This window comes from Anser anser, assembly GCF_964211835.1.
Source record: "Anser anser genome assembly, chromosome: 4".
In the NCBI taxonomy this organism is placed as follows: Eukaryota; Metazoa; Chordata; class Aves; order Anseriformes; family Anatidae; genus Anser; species Anser anser.
Window position 1 is genome coordinate 60,515,510 of NC_139724.1, and position 15,016 is coordinate 60,530,525.

Here is a 15,016-nt window from a genome sequence, read left to right on the forward strand (position 1 = left end):
CTTAAGCTTCATGCTCCTGCTGCTCCAGTCTCCAGACCTTTTTTCTGCTGCCTACAGCTGCAGCCAGGTGCTGCCACTCATTGGCTACAAAATTGAGGTGAGAACTCTGCCTTTTTATATGTTTATTTAGTCCACTTAAAAATTCATCTGTCTTCATTGCTCAGATTCAAGTTTTGAATATGATCTGTGCTCTGAGTGTTGGCTCTTTCACAAATGATATTAACTGCTTTTTGTGTTTATCCTGAATAAACAATGTCTTCTACATTCACCATTTTCAGTTACAGTTCATGCAGCTAACTGCTTAACAAGGAAATCACCCATGTTCTCTCTTCCAGATGATGTCTTCTACTGAGTAATTTAACACAATCTTTCCAGAGAATGGAGTTGCATCTGAACCAAATGATTTATTATTTCCCCAAATTTATCTTAACTGTTTGACTGTTTTATAACTTGTACTGTTTCTTAGGTTTTTGACTCTGTTTTTCAGGATCTTCTGGCTCCAGTGATTTATTGGGAATCATACTCAGCCAAACCATGGATGGCAAAATGCTACATGCTGAGATTCCTTGCACATTACAGGTGCAAGTGGAAGGCTTGATCTAAGTGATTATAGGCAAAAGGAGTTCATATATTCTCCATTTGACATTAAGAATGCAAAATTGTATTGCCCTCAAATTCAAGCACATTTGGCAATGGGTATTGGAACACATTATCAATAATAGTTATAACTTTTTCTTTTTTTTTTGTGAGATTCTACATGTCCACTTTTAAATCAGTTTAAGGAGATGTGTTCCTCAAATACCACTGGAACCTGGTTACATACCTTCTGTGTACTATTTTGAAAATATTTTTTTTCTGTATATTACTCTCCAAACTGCTTACATGACTGCTTACAATATTGCCAGATCATTTCTAAACTCCTTGTTCTCAGTTTATAATTAAACAAACACGGTAAGTATATTGGCATTTTAAATTTTGCATCATACCACATCTCTGTCTATTGGGATCTTATTGGGATCTCATATTAGCAATCAACAGATATGGGAACAAAGCTACAAAATGTGAAGTTGAGTTAAATTGGCTTTTTAGAATATCCCACTGAAAATCTACGTAGTCTTTTTCTTTCTTTCCTTCTTAATAATCACTTTTACAATCTGGCATGAAATTGATATCAACAGCTGATATCTAGAACCTTAACAGGTTTCTATCCTGCTAATTCCCTTTGGGTTGATGTCAGCTTTCCTATAGCACTGTCTTCCTCCAGGGAGCAGCAGGGAACTGATATCAAATATAACTTGTTGTCATTTTTCTGGTAAAGACCTGGGGCTCTGGTCATTTTGCTAGCAAAATGCACGTTTGTTTCAATGGGCCCTAGATGGAATCTGATTGGAATCCTTTCCTTAAAGAGACATCATGCACTTAGCTAACTTATAGTTCACAAAATTTAATGTTGCGTGTTTTGTATCTGATACACTAGAGGCAACTTTTCAAGTTCTTGCAGCTGCACAACCTAAATCTTGGCATAATCTAATAATATATCTTAGACAGAAATATGACCTCATAAAAGCAGAGTATTATGAGCACTAAAGCTCTGCTATGTCTCAGTCAAAATATCTTTTTTTTTTTTTTTTACTGTAGTATTCTACTCAGTATTCATGAATTAGAGTGTGATTAAAGAACCACGTTTGCTTTTGGTGTTCTGATTCAATAATTATTGTCTTTGTTTCTTTTAATATATGCACGAAGTTTCATTGCATGTAAAATATATCATAAAGCTGAGATAACAGTGGAGAGCAACTTCTTTCACAATGGTAGTAGCAAATTGTGGGTGGTTTTTCTATGTATATGAATATCAACACTGTGTTCACAAACTTATTTCAGCATCCCAGAAATGTCTCTCTTCTACATTAAAAGAGAAGGGAAAAAAAAAACAAAAAACACACACACACAAAAAAAACCCACCCTTGGAATAACTAAGGTAGAGCAGGATAAAGAGAAAGCTACTGTGGCTTGTAATTACTTGTATGCTTGGAGACCTCAAGGGACAGAACAACACAAAACATCTTCTGTGATTTTTGAAGACAAAAATATGCTTCTAAACTGCTTTAGCATTGTCTGGACTCCTTACAGGTATGAGCACCCAGAGCTGCTTCATTGCTCAGTCTTCTCTGACTTCTTTTTGGTCAACCACAGTACTAAGGTGTTCCTTGCCCTTTCTAGGGCACCTCCATATAACAGTTTAGCAGGGCCCACAACAGGGTTCCTCCCACTCAGTGGGAGAGTTTTCCTTCTGCAGCACAAAGCCCATGTGCAGGCACTTCAGCAGAGGGGGCACTCACCTCCATGCTGCCTTTTGAAAAAATGTGTTAAGATAGCAACAGAGATCAATATCAAAAGGACTGGAAATGGCAAGCAACTAAAATGCTTATCTGTTTCATTTCAATTGTAATAGTCTATTTTAAAATAATAAGAGCAATAACAGTAATAACAGTAATAATAATAATAATAGAATGTTTTATGAGAATAAATACCTTATGTGACACTACTTCATAAACATGGACATTTACAATCTAATGTTATGTGTATATTCTTCATTGACTACCAGCAGCTTTTTTGGACAAAATGATTGATGACGAGAGCATAAGAAAAAATGCCCTCTGATTCCTGTGTGCTGAGGTTCTGATCCAGGAAGTCAAACAGAGCCTAAATGGATGGTTCCTCCAGCTGCTTACCTTTTCTTCCTTCTTTCTCAGTGTGTACTTTATGAGTTTGGGAGATCCCTGCAATGATCTGACTCTTCTGGGGTCTTTTATTAATTGCTCTTCTCAGTACAAACTCTTTTTCTGCTCCAGATGTTCATGCACGCTAGGAATATCTTGTTACAATTAAACCATACTAATCAGTACACACATCAGTTACTTTCTGTGGGATATCTATGTGTTTTTGTGTGTAAATCAGGTAAGGCTAAGGTTTCATGAGAAAAAAAATGTGAAAAGTTTTTTATAGCATAGATATTCATTACACATACTGCATATTTTTTCATTACTAATTTTCTCTTATTAAAACAGCAATTGACTGTGTCTAGCAAGACTATCTGTATTGATTTAAAAATAATAATGAAATACAAATTACAGCAGTTTCTGAGTTAATTGCACCTCTGACCCCACTTTTGACTGCAGTAAGGGTTTTCTGATTGGTCTTAGGCACCTGGCCATCAGCGTTCTGGGACCAGCAGTCTTGCACTAGTTCTGTTCTCCTCTCTGTGGATTAGAGACAAAAATTGTTAAGGAATTGGGATCTTTCTATTCACTCTGACAACTTAGCAAGCCTGGTGTCAGGTAAGCATCTACACTCTTTCTTCCAGGATATGACAGCATAAAATAATGATCTCCAAAACAGACTGATTTACAACAGAAACCTTTCAGAGAAAACAGATAATAAGAAAATAAGCACATCTAAACATGTCCTCTTTGTCTGGGAGCTGACAAAAGACAAGATGCAGAACTTGACAAGGTTAAGGCCAAATCCATAAAAGGATTTATGCATCTGGATCCTCTTCAGTAGACTCCACTACATAGGGGAGAGAATCAGTTGTTGACATAAAAGCCTTGTTTGGAGACACAGGGAATCATATCCTTCAGATGGGATTCAAAGTTTGATGTTCTTTTCAGATTGAAGGCAAAAGTAAGATCTGGTGTTAGCAGAGAAATGTTTTCACCATTCCCATTCCACACTCTAATTGTTAAAGAAGATTAAAAAGAAAAAAAAAAGAAAAAAAAAAAAGGAAATAAAATAAGATCTAACCTTTCTAGCATTCACCAGACCAGTTATTTTTCATTATTTTTCTTCCTTGTTTCTCTTCCACTGAAGTGACAATATTGCTGCTGAGGAGTCCTAGGAAGACATTAGTCCCTCCATTCCTTCTGCCCCAATGGATACTGTGCACTATGATATAGTGCCATTTGAGACCATTCCATTTACACCCATTTAGTAGCTTGCCAGTAGACCCATTAATACTTGTCAAGTTGTGTGTGTCTCTCAAAACTAGGAACCCCAGGAGTGTGTGCCTGCTTTTTGCTGCAATTCTGCCTAACATCCTAAGGCCCACTGCAGGAGATATGTGGTCATATTGCCTCACACCAGGGTTTTGTTTACCTCTAAGAAGTGTACCTGCATCCAAGAAGACAGGTTTTGCCAGTTGCCATACAGAGGTTTTGCAGACTACCACGTCTGTGTACCCCAAGCAAAAACAAAATAGGGTAGAATAGGCAGAGTAGTAGCACAACTCAAAACCCTTCATTTCTTGACTGGTATTTTTCTTTCCTCTTTTCTGCACCCCCCACTAGTAGACTGCAGGAAGCAATGCCTTGCTGGAGAACTTACAGTAATATTTTCCTGAAATAACAACAGATGCAACAGATGTCTTGTACAAATGCTTAGAAACAACACGGCTGAAAACACCTTACCCCAGCATATATCAATAATGGGGATACTCTTATCCACTAGAGTGGCTGCATGAACTTGGTTTGAAAGAAGTTCACACTTGCAGGATTTGGAGTGCTGGAAGTTATAATAGGGGTGGACATTAGTTAATAACCCTTCTGGAAACTCTTGACTGGAAACTCTTGACTGGAAACTATGACACCCTTCATCTCCTGGGCTAGGAAGCAAACAATCAGAGGTTTTGCTTGAAAGGTTTTTCTTTGTGTCAAAAAAAGTGCTAAATTCATGTAAAATCTAAAGAGTAAGAAGTTGTCAGTGATGTCTGGATTTAGGATGTGGTGGAAATACAGTCAGGGTGGTAACAGCAAGGAGGCTGACAGAGCTTCTAGTTACTTCTGCCTTCCTCATATTCATTGCATAGCTCTTGACTATGCAATGTCAAGAAAGCTGCTGACTGTCAGATCAGGCAGCATCTAACTGAATAACTGGTTACTTTTGCTAGGTTTATCCCTAACCATTTGATTCAAAGAAATTAAAAATAGACAGCCACTGAGATCAGCTTATGGTTAATATGCATTATTACTAAAATCTTAATATACTAAAATCTTTATACTTTTATACTAAAATCTTAATATACTAAAATCTTTCATCAAAGTGCAGTGGGAGACGAGGCCTACCTCAGCTTGTTATCTGTGTTTATACTTTATAAATGTTGTGTATAGCTTTATTACCATCAAGAAGAAGGAAGTAACCTAGTGTTAATGGTAAAAATTAAGCAGAGTACAAAGAAATACTCTCTTAAGCATCCTTTTTTTTTTTTTTTGGATCTGTTTTATTTGCCATAGATACTAATTATTTTTTTTTCCAAAGCAGTCCTAACTCAGATTAGGCTAACTTCAGGATTTCTATTTTTAATTGTTTACAAAAACCACTCATTAAATGTACTTCAGATATATCAACATTTATCTTCTATATTGGTGATATTATTAAATCTTAACCTTTAGAAGGCTTATTAAACATAGGTAGCATCCATATGCAACCCATTTCATAATTCTATTTTCTTTTCTATTCAGTTGATAATTCCATTAGCTTTTTTAAATAACAGGGTTGTTCTGATAAGCATCCACAATTCAGTGATGTACTAAGAACACTTCTTAGACCCGTGTTTTCCATTTTTTGTTTTCAAAAAATCAGACTATGAAAAAGGCCAGAAATCAAGGCAATTTCATAACATATATAAGTACTAAAATAAGACTGCATGATATTTTAGAGAAAAAGTCATTTAAGGAATTTGGCCGTGGATGGAGAAGAAAATTCCAGATGGACTTTCCAGCTATGGATAGGAACCTTTAGTGTTCCAGTAGCTCTTAGAAAGACCTTGAGATTTCAAAGACACAATCTATTTCCACACATCTTGTAGTGCTGACAGATAGAAAGGAATGAGATGGATGACAATTGCACCATGACTGGCAGATTTTTCCTTTAGAAGCATGTCTTCCCTTTCAGTCTCTTTCCCACCTCTAGCTGAAGTGCACTGGGTGTGCAGTGAGCATGCAAATCCCCATACCCATTCCAATGCTTCACTGTCGCATGTGAGGGAGAGAAGTTATGACAATGTGCTGATTCAAAAGATGTGGCATGACAAGTAAGTATAGAAGTGGACCAACAAATAAGTGCAAAAGGCGTAACTGCAGGCTCTATTCTCCCTGTCCTGTTTGATTCTCTTTGAGACTTTTTGTATTAGTGGTATGCAGCAAGCTCTGAAATTGTTCTAAATTAAACTATTCCTGGAACAAAATCTGTGACATTTCCTCTCTCTGTTGTTTACATCTCCTAAAGATGGAGAATCTCTGTGTTCTGATAATTGATTCAAGGACTGAATATGCATTTAAGAGACACCAGACAGAATTTCGTAAGTAGGAGGGCAGGATGCTCTCTAGTCCCAGATGAATCAGATGTGATTCCCAGATCATGCAGGTCATCACTGAACTACAGAAAACAGATTGTCTCTAATATTTAGTCTTTCTTTATGCTTAGTTCCTGAACTATTGATGAGATTGACTTGAACAAGAGGCACAGAAAGTCCCAGATCTGACAGGTGCCTGAAGATTGTTCCTTTCTGCCATGAAATTGTAGAAATTGTCTCCAAAATCCTCCAGCTGAGGAGGATACCAAAGGCTAGACTAAGTGAAATTAAGGACAACACACATAATATTTTTACTAATTTATACTGCATCTAGAGGGTGGAAGACTAGCAATATCTAAAATTTGTTTTCAGTATCTTCCACAGGTAAATTAGATTAGCTGTGCTCATAATTCCACTGTTAGAGGAACAGCAGCAGAAAGGAATTGAGGTAGGGTGATTGTGTTTTTTATCAGGGCTTGGTGATGTAGTACAGTAGGATATATGCATGACCAAACTTGCTGTCAAAATTTTAAAATCCAGGATACAAACTGGAGTGAGTGAGAAACTCCACAGACAGTGAGGATCCTAAGACTGGAACTGGTTATAGGATGCATACTATATTAGAAAAGAGAAACTCTGGCTGGGTTATTTAGTTTAGTTTTCATGAATTTTGAAAGGAAAGAGTAGAATAGTTTCTTTAGATCTCAGAACTGCTAGTCAATGTCATTAAATATGCTTAGTAATCAATTGGTATATATGATTGCATCTTGCCCTCAGTTACGTGACAACTTCCCTTTTAATTAGATGGGATTGCACCTGTGTAAGTAATGATACAATTGGGCCTATAATATATAGTAAATACTCAATATCTTTGCCAAAAAATCATTTAGTTGCATAATTTAGTGAATGTTAAATAATTATTAGGAACATATTTACTGAAATTCAGTTGTTCAACATCTATCTTCATGCAAATTATTGTTACACTTCAATAAATATTCATAGTAATCAGTGTGTATTTAATTAACATACAATAACTTTCTCATTAAGTCTGAGTTAAATCCTTTTAAAGGGGGAGCATTTCATTTAAAGTGTAACTGGAAATCTCTCTTTGGAAGATTACATAATTAATCTTATTTTCAGTTCCTAACCAAAAAAAAAAGGGCAGTTGATGGCTATGAGGGATTGTCTATTCATAGAATATGATCCTATCCTTTGATAAAAATACAGCCAAAGCATTTGAGCACAAGGCAAGAAAGAATTAACAAATGTTTTATTTAGCTTGTCTGTGATTTAAATGATATCAAAATAATTTATTTGTTTGTCACAGAAGTTTTGAAATGAAATAACAGAACAGTACAATTTAGAATATTAATTAAAAAGTTACTAATGATTTTAACTTACACCATGTAGTAAATCAGGCTGAAGATAAAAAGTGATGACACCTTTACAAAGCACTTGAAGTAATTCCATCACTCTCCTTTTCATTCAGTTTTCACCTTATTTGCTTAATGCTTTGCTTGATCAGAATTATTATTAAAATGGGTTACTTTTTACAATTGTTTAGTTTTCACCGTTTAATCAGATTAAGAAAGATTCAAATGTTATGCTTTCCTCATTGCTATTTTGTTTTGTGTAGAACTCTGTAGATTCTATTGTGGAATAAACTAGATGTTTTAGTATATGTATGAAAGAATAATTTTCATATTCCAATAATTTGAGATGTACCTTTTTTTTTTCTTCCAGAAATCAACAAGATTTTTAAAATAGTCTCCATTCTCCATTCAAACAAAGCAAAGTCATTTCAAATGTCTTTCAAAATGTCAAGTGCTAAGATGTCCTGGAATACCCTACTGCATCATACATGGGACATCTCAGTATGAGATAATGTTCCAGTCCTCCTGGTATGGACAAGAAGGTTTAATTTTAATGCCCCAGTCTCAACATTCTAAACTCAAAACTAGAGTCAGTCCTTCCTTTACAATGAAAACTCAATCATTCCTATCAAGAGGAACAGTGTCAAGTGGGAGAAGCTGAAAAATGCCAGTATCAGAAGAATTATTATCTTTGTGGATAAGGTATTCTCCTGCATATAGCAATGCAAGGATTCCAATCCATCCTGCAATTAATCCAATTATTATCTCCACTAAGTAATGTCCTGTTATAGGACACATTAGCTCATAGCTGATATTTCCCATTGCGTTTGAGGAAACTTTTTGCAAAGTATTCTTCACTGAAACTGATACATCCATGCAGAAAGTTGTATTTTTGCTGAACTAGACTTTTTCAACACAAAATATCAATCAGACAATTCTCTAAAAGGTAATAAAAGCACCTTTTAAAATTGCTTCTCCCTGTTTTACTTTCTCCTCCTTAGGAAAAAGCAACTGTGCAAATTGGAATAGGTATAGAGCCACACCCGGGGGTGCAGATATACTGAGAATAGATGAAGCTCTGTGGATGTGGATCTTGCTCCTGCAAGCAAAATTTTTCTGTAATCTGCAGTGACACAAGTTTTGCACTAGCAGAAAGGACTTCATTTGCCCTCCTCAAGCTGGGGCCCTCAGACACGCTCTCTCCTGCATCATATAAAACTTTGAATCTTGAAGTTTCTGTTCACAGAAGAGCAGGAAACATGTGAGTCTGCTGTTCCAAATATCTTATTGTCTGAACATGAGAAGTCCTTCTCTAAGAAGAATGAGATGAATTTGAAACCCACTATGTAGTAGGGGCAACTGGGCTTTCAAATTTACTCAGTAATTGTTGAAACCACTCAATCAATCTATATGAAAAGTTAAAACCAAGACCTTGTTAAACTGAAAAAAAAAAGAAAAAAAAAAAGTGAATCTAGGTTAGCATGAATACCCTTAATAAAAGGTTTATTTTTTTCAGTCATATTGATTTAGAAGTAGGGGCACAAACCAGTTGTGCAAGCACAGGCATACAATGACATACAAGATGATTCCTAACTGCCAATCCAGAATGGTGCAGGGTGCTGGGTCATATCTGCCACTCCCATGAAGATATTGCTGGTAGCCCAGGATGTGTCAGATGGTGCTAAATGCCACTGTTCAGGGAGGTGAATCACTTCCAAACACTGTGTATTTTCAACAGAGTACCTAAGAAGAAATATCTATTCTGCATTATATTTGTCTACAGAGGAATCATGACAGATCTATCAAATGAACACATAATCTGTAAGGTGTAGAAGGTTTTGAAGGGTTCTGGTGAAGGGAAAAGGAAGAGAGGAAGAAAGATTTTTTTTTCTTCTTTTCCTGTCGACAAGACAGCAAAACTTGCCCGACTTGGGAACTGGTGAAACCTATCTCACACCTAACAAGCACTAAGTGTTTCTGCCCAAAGACTTAGTTTATTTCCAGCTCACCCCTTCTTCAAAGGCAGATTAATTTTTCTGTGTCTATAACTCTTCCGGCCTGTATATATGATAATTTAAATACTACATTCCAGCATGTAAACCTTTTCCAGGGCTCTTGCTTGGGTTATTTTTGTCAGTACTCATCACTGTTTCTTTCAAAGAGACTATGAAAACTACCTTAGTTTAGGGACTTCATTCTCCCTCTTATGCTTTGTTTAATTTCAGTCCTCAGATTACCTTTACACCACAAATGTATGGAATTTCCCTTTTTTTGATCCTGAAATGAGTTAAATTGTCAATAAGAACTCATGAATGTGAAGCTCATTCTAAGTTTTCTGCATGAAGGAATTTTGTGGATCTCATCAGAGTATTTTAACATGTTGCTCCTTGTGTTTAGGTTTGGCAAAACCGAGAGTCATGTTCCAGATGCAATTTGTAGTTCTTCTGATTTTCTTTCCTTTATTACTCACTTCTTTGTTCCTGTAGCATGTGAACCTTTCACTGATTTTGAAATCAAAGTGAGAAAATTCAGATGAATAGGACAAGACTTTTAAAATGCATCTCACTACATTATTTATAATAAATTTCCTTTGCAGACCTCATCACATAGATTATATAGAGCAAATAGGCTGTGTGCTTTGCACTGTATTTCACAGATGAGATAACCGAAGAAAACTCAATAAGAACATAAAATAAGACTAATTTAAATTATATAACAAGTATAAAAGGAATGTTGAAAATGTCTGTGATACTTAGGAAATGAGTTTCGTAACTCATTGGAGACTCTCCTGCTTTTGAGTTACTTTCCTTCCTTATCTCTCTACAACTGATTATGATTTTCCTCCCTATATTCACTATACTTATCTTCTTTTGTGCAGAAGAGTGTGTGTACATGTAGGAGGACATACATTTGTGTTTCTATATTTATGTATGCAAATAGCGTACATAATGCTACCACCAATTCTTCCTCCTTCTTGAATCAGTGTGTTATCGCTTCACCAGACTAACAAATTAAAAACAATTTCCAATTTCTTTCACAAATACCTAGTGGCTAAACATTATTAATGCTTTTGTCGGACTGGCATAAATTCAAAAATTGCTCAGTTAGGAAAGAGGAATATAAAGCATCGATTGTTTACAATCAGTTTTTGTAATCTATATTTTCTTCATGGAGGTGAAAGTTTATCTCACTGTATAACAGCAGTTATAATTTCACCACAACTATTCATCAAAACCGATATTTTGGAGCTGCAAATCATTGCTTTCTGAGGCTAGAAAGTAAGCAAGCTGCTGCCCTTTCTTTTAATACCCTCCTTTAAAAAAATAGCTGCCAGCAAGTTATAGGTTTATCTCATATATGTGAGAGTACTCCAATAAATCACTTCTGCTCGCAGCAATCATAGATTATGAGGCTTTTATAATCATGGAATAAGCCCAATAGTCCACTGCTGTTCACAGAAGATTGAAAATCACTGTGTATTATTCTCTTTGTGTGAATGAATGAGCCTCTTGTTTCTCAGGGGCTGTCGTTGTATTTAGCCATGCTGTTGGTATGTACCTTGTATATCAGAAATGTTTCCTACAAGTTGGGAAACATTAGGGCATTTTGTCAATTTCTGACATCTTTTCCTATGAAAGAATGAAGTGCACTTCAGGTGTTTTAACTCCCTAAAATTGTTCTTTTTGTTCTCCTTTCTTTTTCCCCAGGTACAAGATAATCTTCTATAAAACAGTGTTTTGAAGTGCTTTGACACTGCAAGAAGTACATGAAAGCCATTGGAACGAAGTCTGTGAAGGAAGTTTATCTTAATTCTCTCTTGGAACAATTATGGCGATTAGATACACTGATACTTTTGTATCCTTAAAACCACAATATTTGTAGAGCAATGATTAGAAGGAGTTTCTTACTGGAAATAGATCTAAAACTATGGTTTTGATGACATCTTTAGGAAAACATTTGTGCTATGAGCAAGATAATGATGACAGATATCAAGGTCAGTGTAATTACTTTCTGTATTTGGATTAGCATTACCCTAGGTGTTACATGCAAACTATCTACAAGCATCAGTCTATTGTTATCCTTTCTTAGGAACAGACCTTCTTACTTTTACATTATGAACATTAATGCATGCACCAAAATAAGATTTAGTTCCTTTTTTTTTTTTTTTAACTTGAAGATGCATTAGAGAAAAAAAAAAGAGAAAGGGAAAAACAGACCAAGGCTGGCTTTAAAGCTGCTGATATGCAAACTCAGAAAAGCAGACTGCAAAAATGTATTTTATCCAAGAGAGCTGGATTGAAGAAACTAGCTAGCATTTAAAAAAGAACTGGTATGTCAGGTTCCTATTTACATTTCTGATACTCCTGAAATTAATAGATAGCTATTTGCTTTAATCTTTCCGTATCAGCCACAAACTGCTTGTATATGTTGTATCATAATAATTCTGATAGGAATAGAATTTTATTTTAGTGACATTGAGTTTCTAATTTTCAAGCCCAAGTTATTGGATGGGAACTGTGCTTGAGGGTGATATAAAAACCTTACGTAAACAGTGCTTCAGAACTATATATATATCTTGACTGGACTAAACCAACAGGGGTAGTAGCATGCATATTCAAAAGCACACTTAAATGAAAAATATTTCAGAGCTACAGTAACATGATCTTCTGAGCTGTAAGTAAAATGTAATATGATAACAGAAGACAAGGTTAGTAAAACAAGCCTTACTCCTTCAGATTCTTTGTTTAATGCTATTCAGTATCTGGACACAGTAAACTCGGTGCCTCTCCACCCCTCACCCACAACGGATCTCCTTCTGAATTATTTGTCTTTGAAATTACTCATTTTTTCCTCCAGCTGTGTTGCAATGTTCAGCTGAGGCTATAAATAAACAGCTCTTTCAAATGTCATTGGCTAACATCGTCCTATGCATGGAATAACACTTCCAAATTTCTATTGCATTGTGAACTGGATGTTCCCGGCCTAAAATGTGTGTAGCTTGTGGTAATTTGGTATGAACACTCCTGAGTCCATCAAGTTTTACAGCTTCTGCATCATCACTCACAAATTTAAATCTTCTGCCATTTTCATACAGTAAAGTCATGATAAAATGATTCTTAAGCTACAAAGTGAAGGGAAAAAATACTCTTTTGCTCAGTGGTGACAGCTTGTCTTTCTCTATTTTTCATCCAAACAAGTAGAACGCTGTAAATCCTGTCCAGAAGACACAGACTGGAAGAATTAATCATAGGTTTGTTTATGAGCTGTTTGGAACAGATTAAATGTTGTGTTGACAACACAATTTACAAATTATCTATCAACATCAACAGAAGCATAGCACCTGATCCTGATGTCAAGGTAAGCAGACCTGGGAGCTGACCAAAGAGCTAAGCCAGTGTAGTAGACTCCAAATCAGAGCCTTTGAGGATAGTCCCTAAAGTCTAGTACTTGCACCCAAGCCTGTTTGCTATCAGTCAAAGACCCCACAGACAAGGAATGCTCACTGTGGAACTAGTCAGCATGAATGTTCAAGTGGATCAGTGCAATGAATGGGACAGTTTTCCCACTACCTAGAGAAAAACATATGCCCTGAAACCCTCCAGCTCCCTTCATATAGTAGTTTGATGTTAGTGAATAGTTTATAGATAAGCTTTTTATTACAACATTTAGGCACCAGTTTTTGCTAGCACTTGCGTGGATACAGAAAAAATAAAAATCTCCATAAACATAACCCAACAACGTACCCTTGTGCCAAGACAGCCAACAGCCTCCTGGGCTGTGTTAGGCAGAGGATTGCCAGCATTTGAGGGAGATGATCCTTCCTCTCTGTTCAGCACTGGTGAGACCAGATCCATTTCTCAGGTCACCACTGTGACAAAGATAGGGGCTTACCAGAGTTAGTCCTGCAAAGAACCATGAAGGTGAATAAGGGATTGGAGCGTTTGACTTATGAGGAGAGGCTAAAAGAGCTCAAAAGGCTCAGCTGCAAGATGAGATAACTCAGGGAGATCTTGTCAATATTTACAGATACCTGGTATGGGGGAAGTAAAGAAAGAGACAAATTCTTCTCAGTGGAGGACAGTGAAGAGTCAAGGGGGAAATGGGCACAAACTGAAATACAGAAAACCCCATTTGAACATTAAAAACTTTTTTTACTGTGATGGTGGTGAGACACTGGAACAGGTTGATCAGAAAGGTTGTGGACTTCTCCTTGGAGACATTTAAATCCCAGCTGGACATAGCTCTGAACAACGTTCTCCAGGTGACCCTTTTTGGAGAGAGGCATCAGGACTAGATAGTATTCAGAGATGCCTGCCAAGCTCAGCAATTCTGTGATTCTGTTTATCTTTCTTGATTTGTCTTTCCTCCGTGTTCCATCAACTAAGTGCAAACTTCTGTTTTTGTAATAGGAAATAGATTGGTAAGTGGAACAAGTTTTTTTTTTTAGAGATAGCTGAATATAATACTGACCCTGAACATATCCTGTTATCAGGTGTTCCCCCAACACCTTACCTTTCCCTCCCCACTATTTTCCTGCTGAATCTTTTGTTGTTTGATTACACAGTTGTAATGCAAAACAAAATGAAAGTTCAAGTCATAAACAGACTCTAGATTTTACCACAATAGCAGTAAAGATTAACAATGACAAATAAAAGAAAAGGTAAAACTCTGTGCAGGTGACATTTGAGAAAATCTTCTGTATTATATACAAATAATATATTTATTTTTCTGCTATTTCATGTTATAGCATTATAGCTATAACAATACAGCATTCCACAGTGGAATCAAGGGACTCTAGTACCACATGCCACAGTTTTGTGTTGTCAGCACAGTCCTTGATTATGCCAAAATTTTTTTTAAGCAGTTGCTACGTGTTATATCTCAATGTCCACAGTACAAGGAACTGTGAAATTTGAAAACATTAAGGCTGATGTTTCTCCATGACCCTCCATGACCCAAATGAGATCCCAGTCCTTTAAGGGTTTGTACTTGCAATACTCTCCAAGCTACCCAGTTACAGCACTGGTGCCAGGTTTTGCTTTCAGAGACATTCGAGGGGAGTTACTGAAGGCTAACTGCACTATTTCAATGAAACAGAATCTAGCTGTATCTCTGAAAGAAATGAAACTATAGGCTTTCAAAAGTCTAAAATGGAAATCCATCTTATCATATTTAATTATATAATTTGTATATACACATATGTTTATATAGAAATCCATAATACATCTTTATGTACTTGATATACATATGATATATATATGTATACACTTGATTTATATATAGTGATACACAG

The 15,016-nt window shown here is 36.1% G+C and overlaps 1 long non-coding RNA gene across 1 annotated transcript; it reads left to right on the forward strand.

The window, feature by feature from the left end:
* Positions 1-8,709, forward strand: LOC310898672. Its single transcript, XR_014583523.1, has 3 exons — positions 1-97; positions 3,204-3,338; positions 8,093-8,709. It is a non-coding gene; the product is annotated as an uncharacterized lncRNA (long non-coding RNA).
* The last annotated feature ends 6,307 nt before the right edge of the window (positions 8,710-15,016 follow it).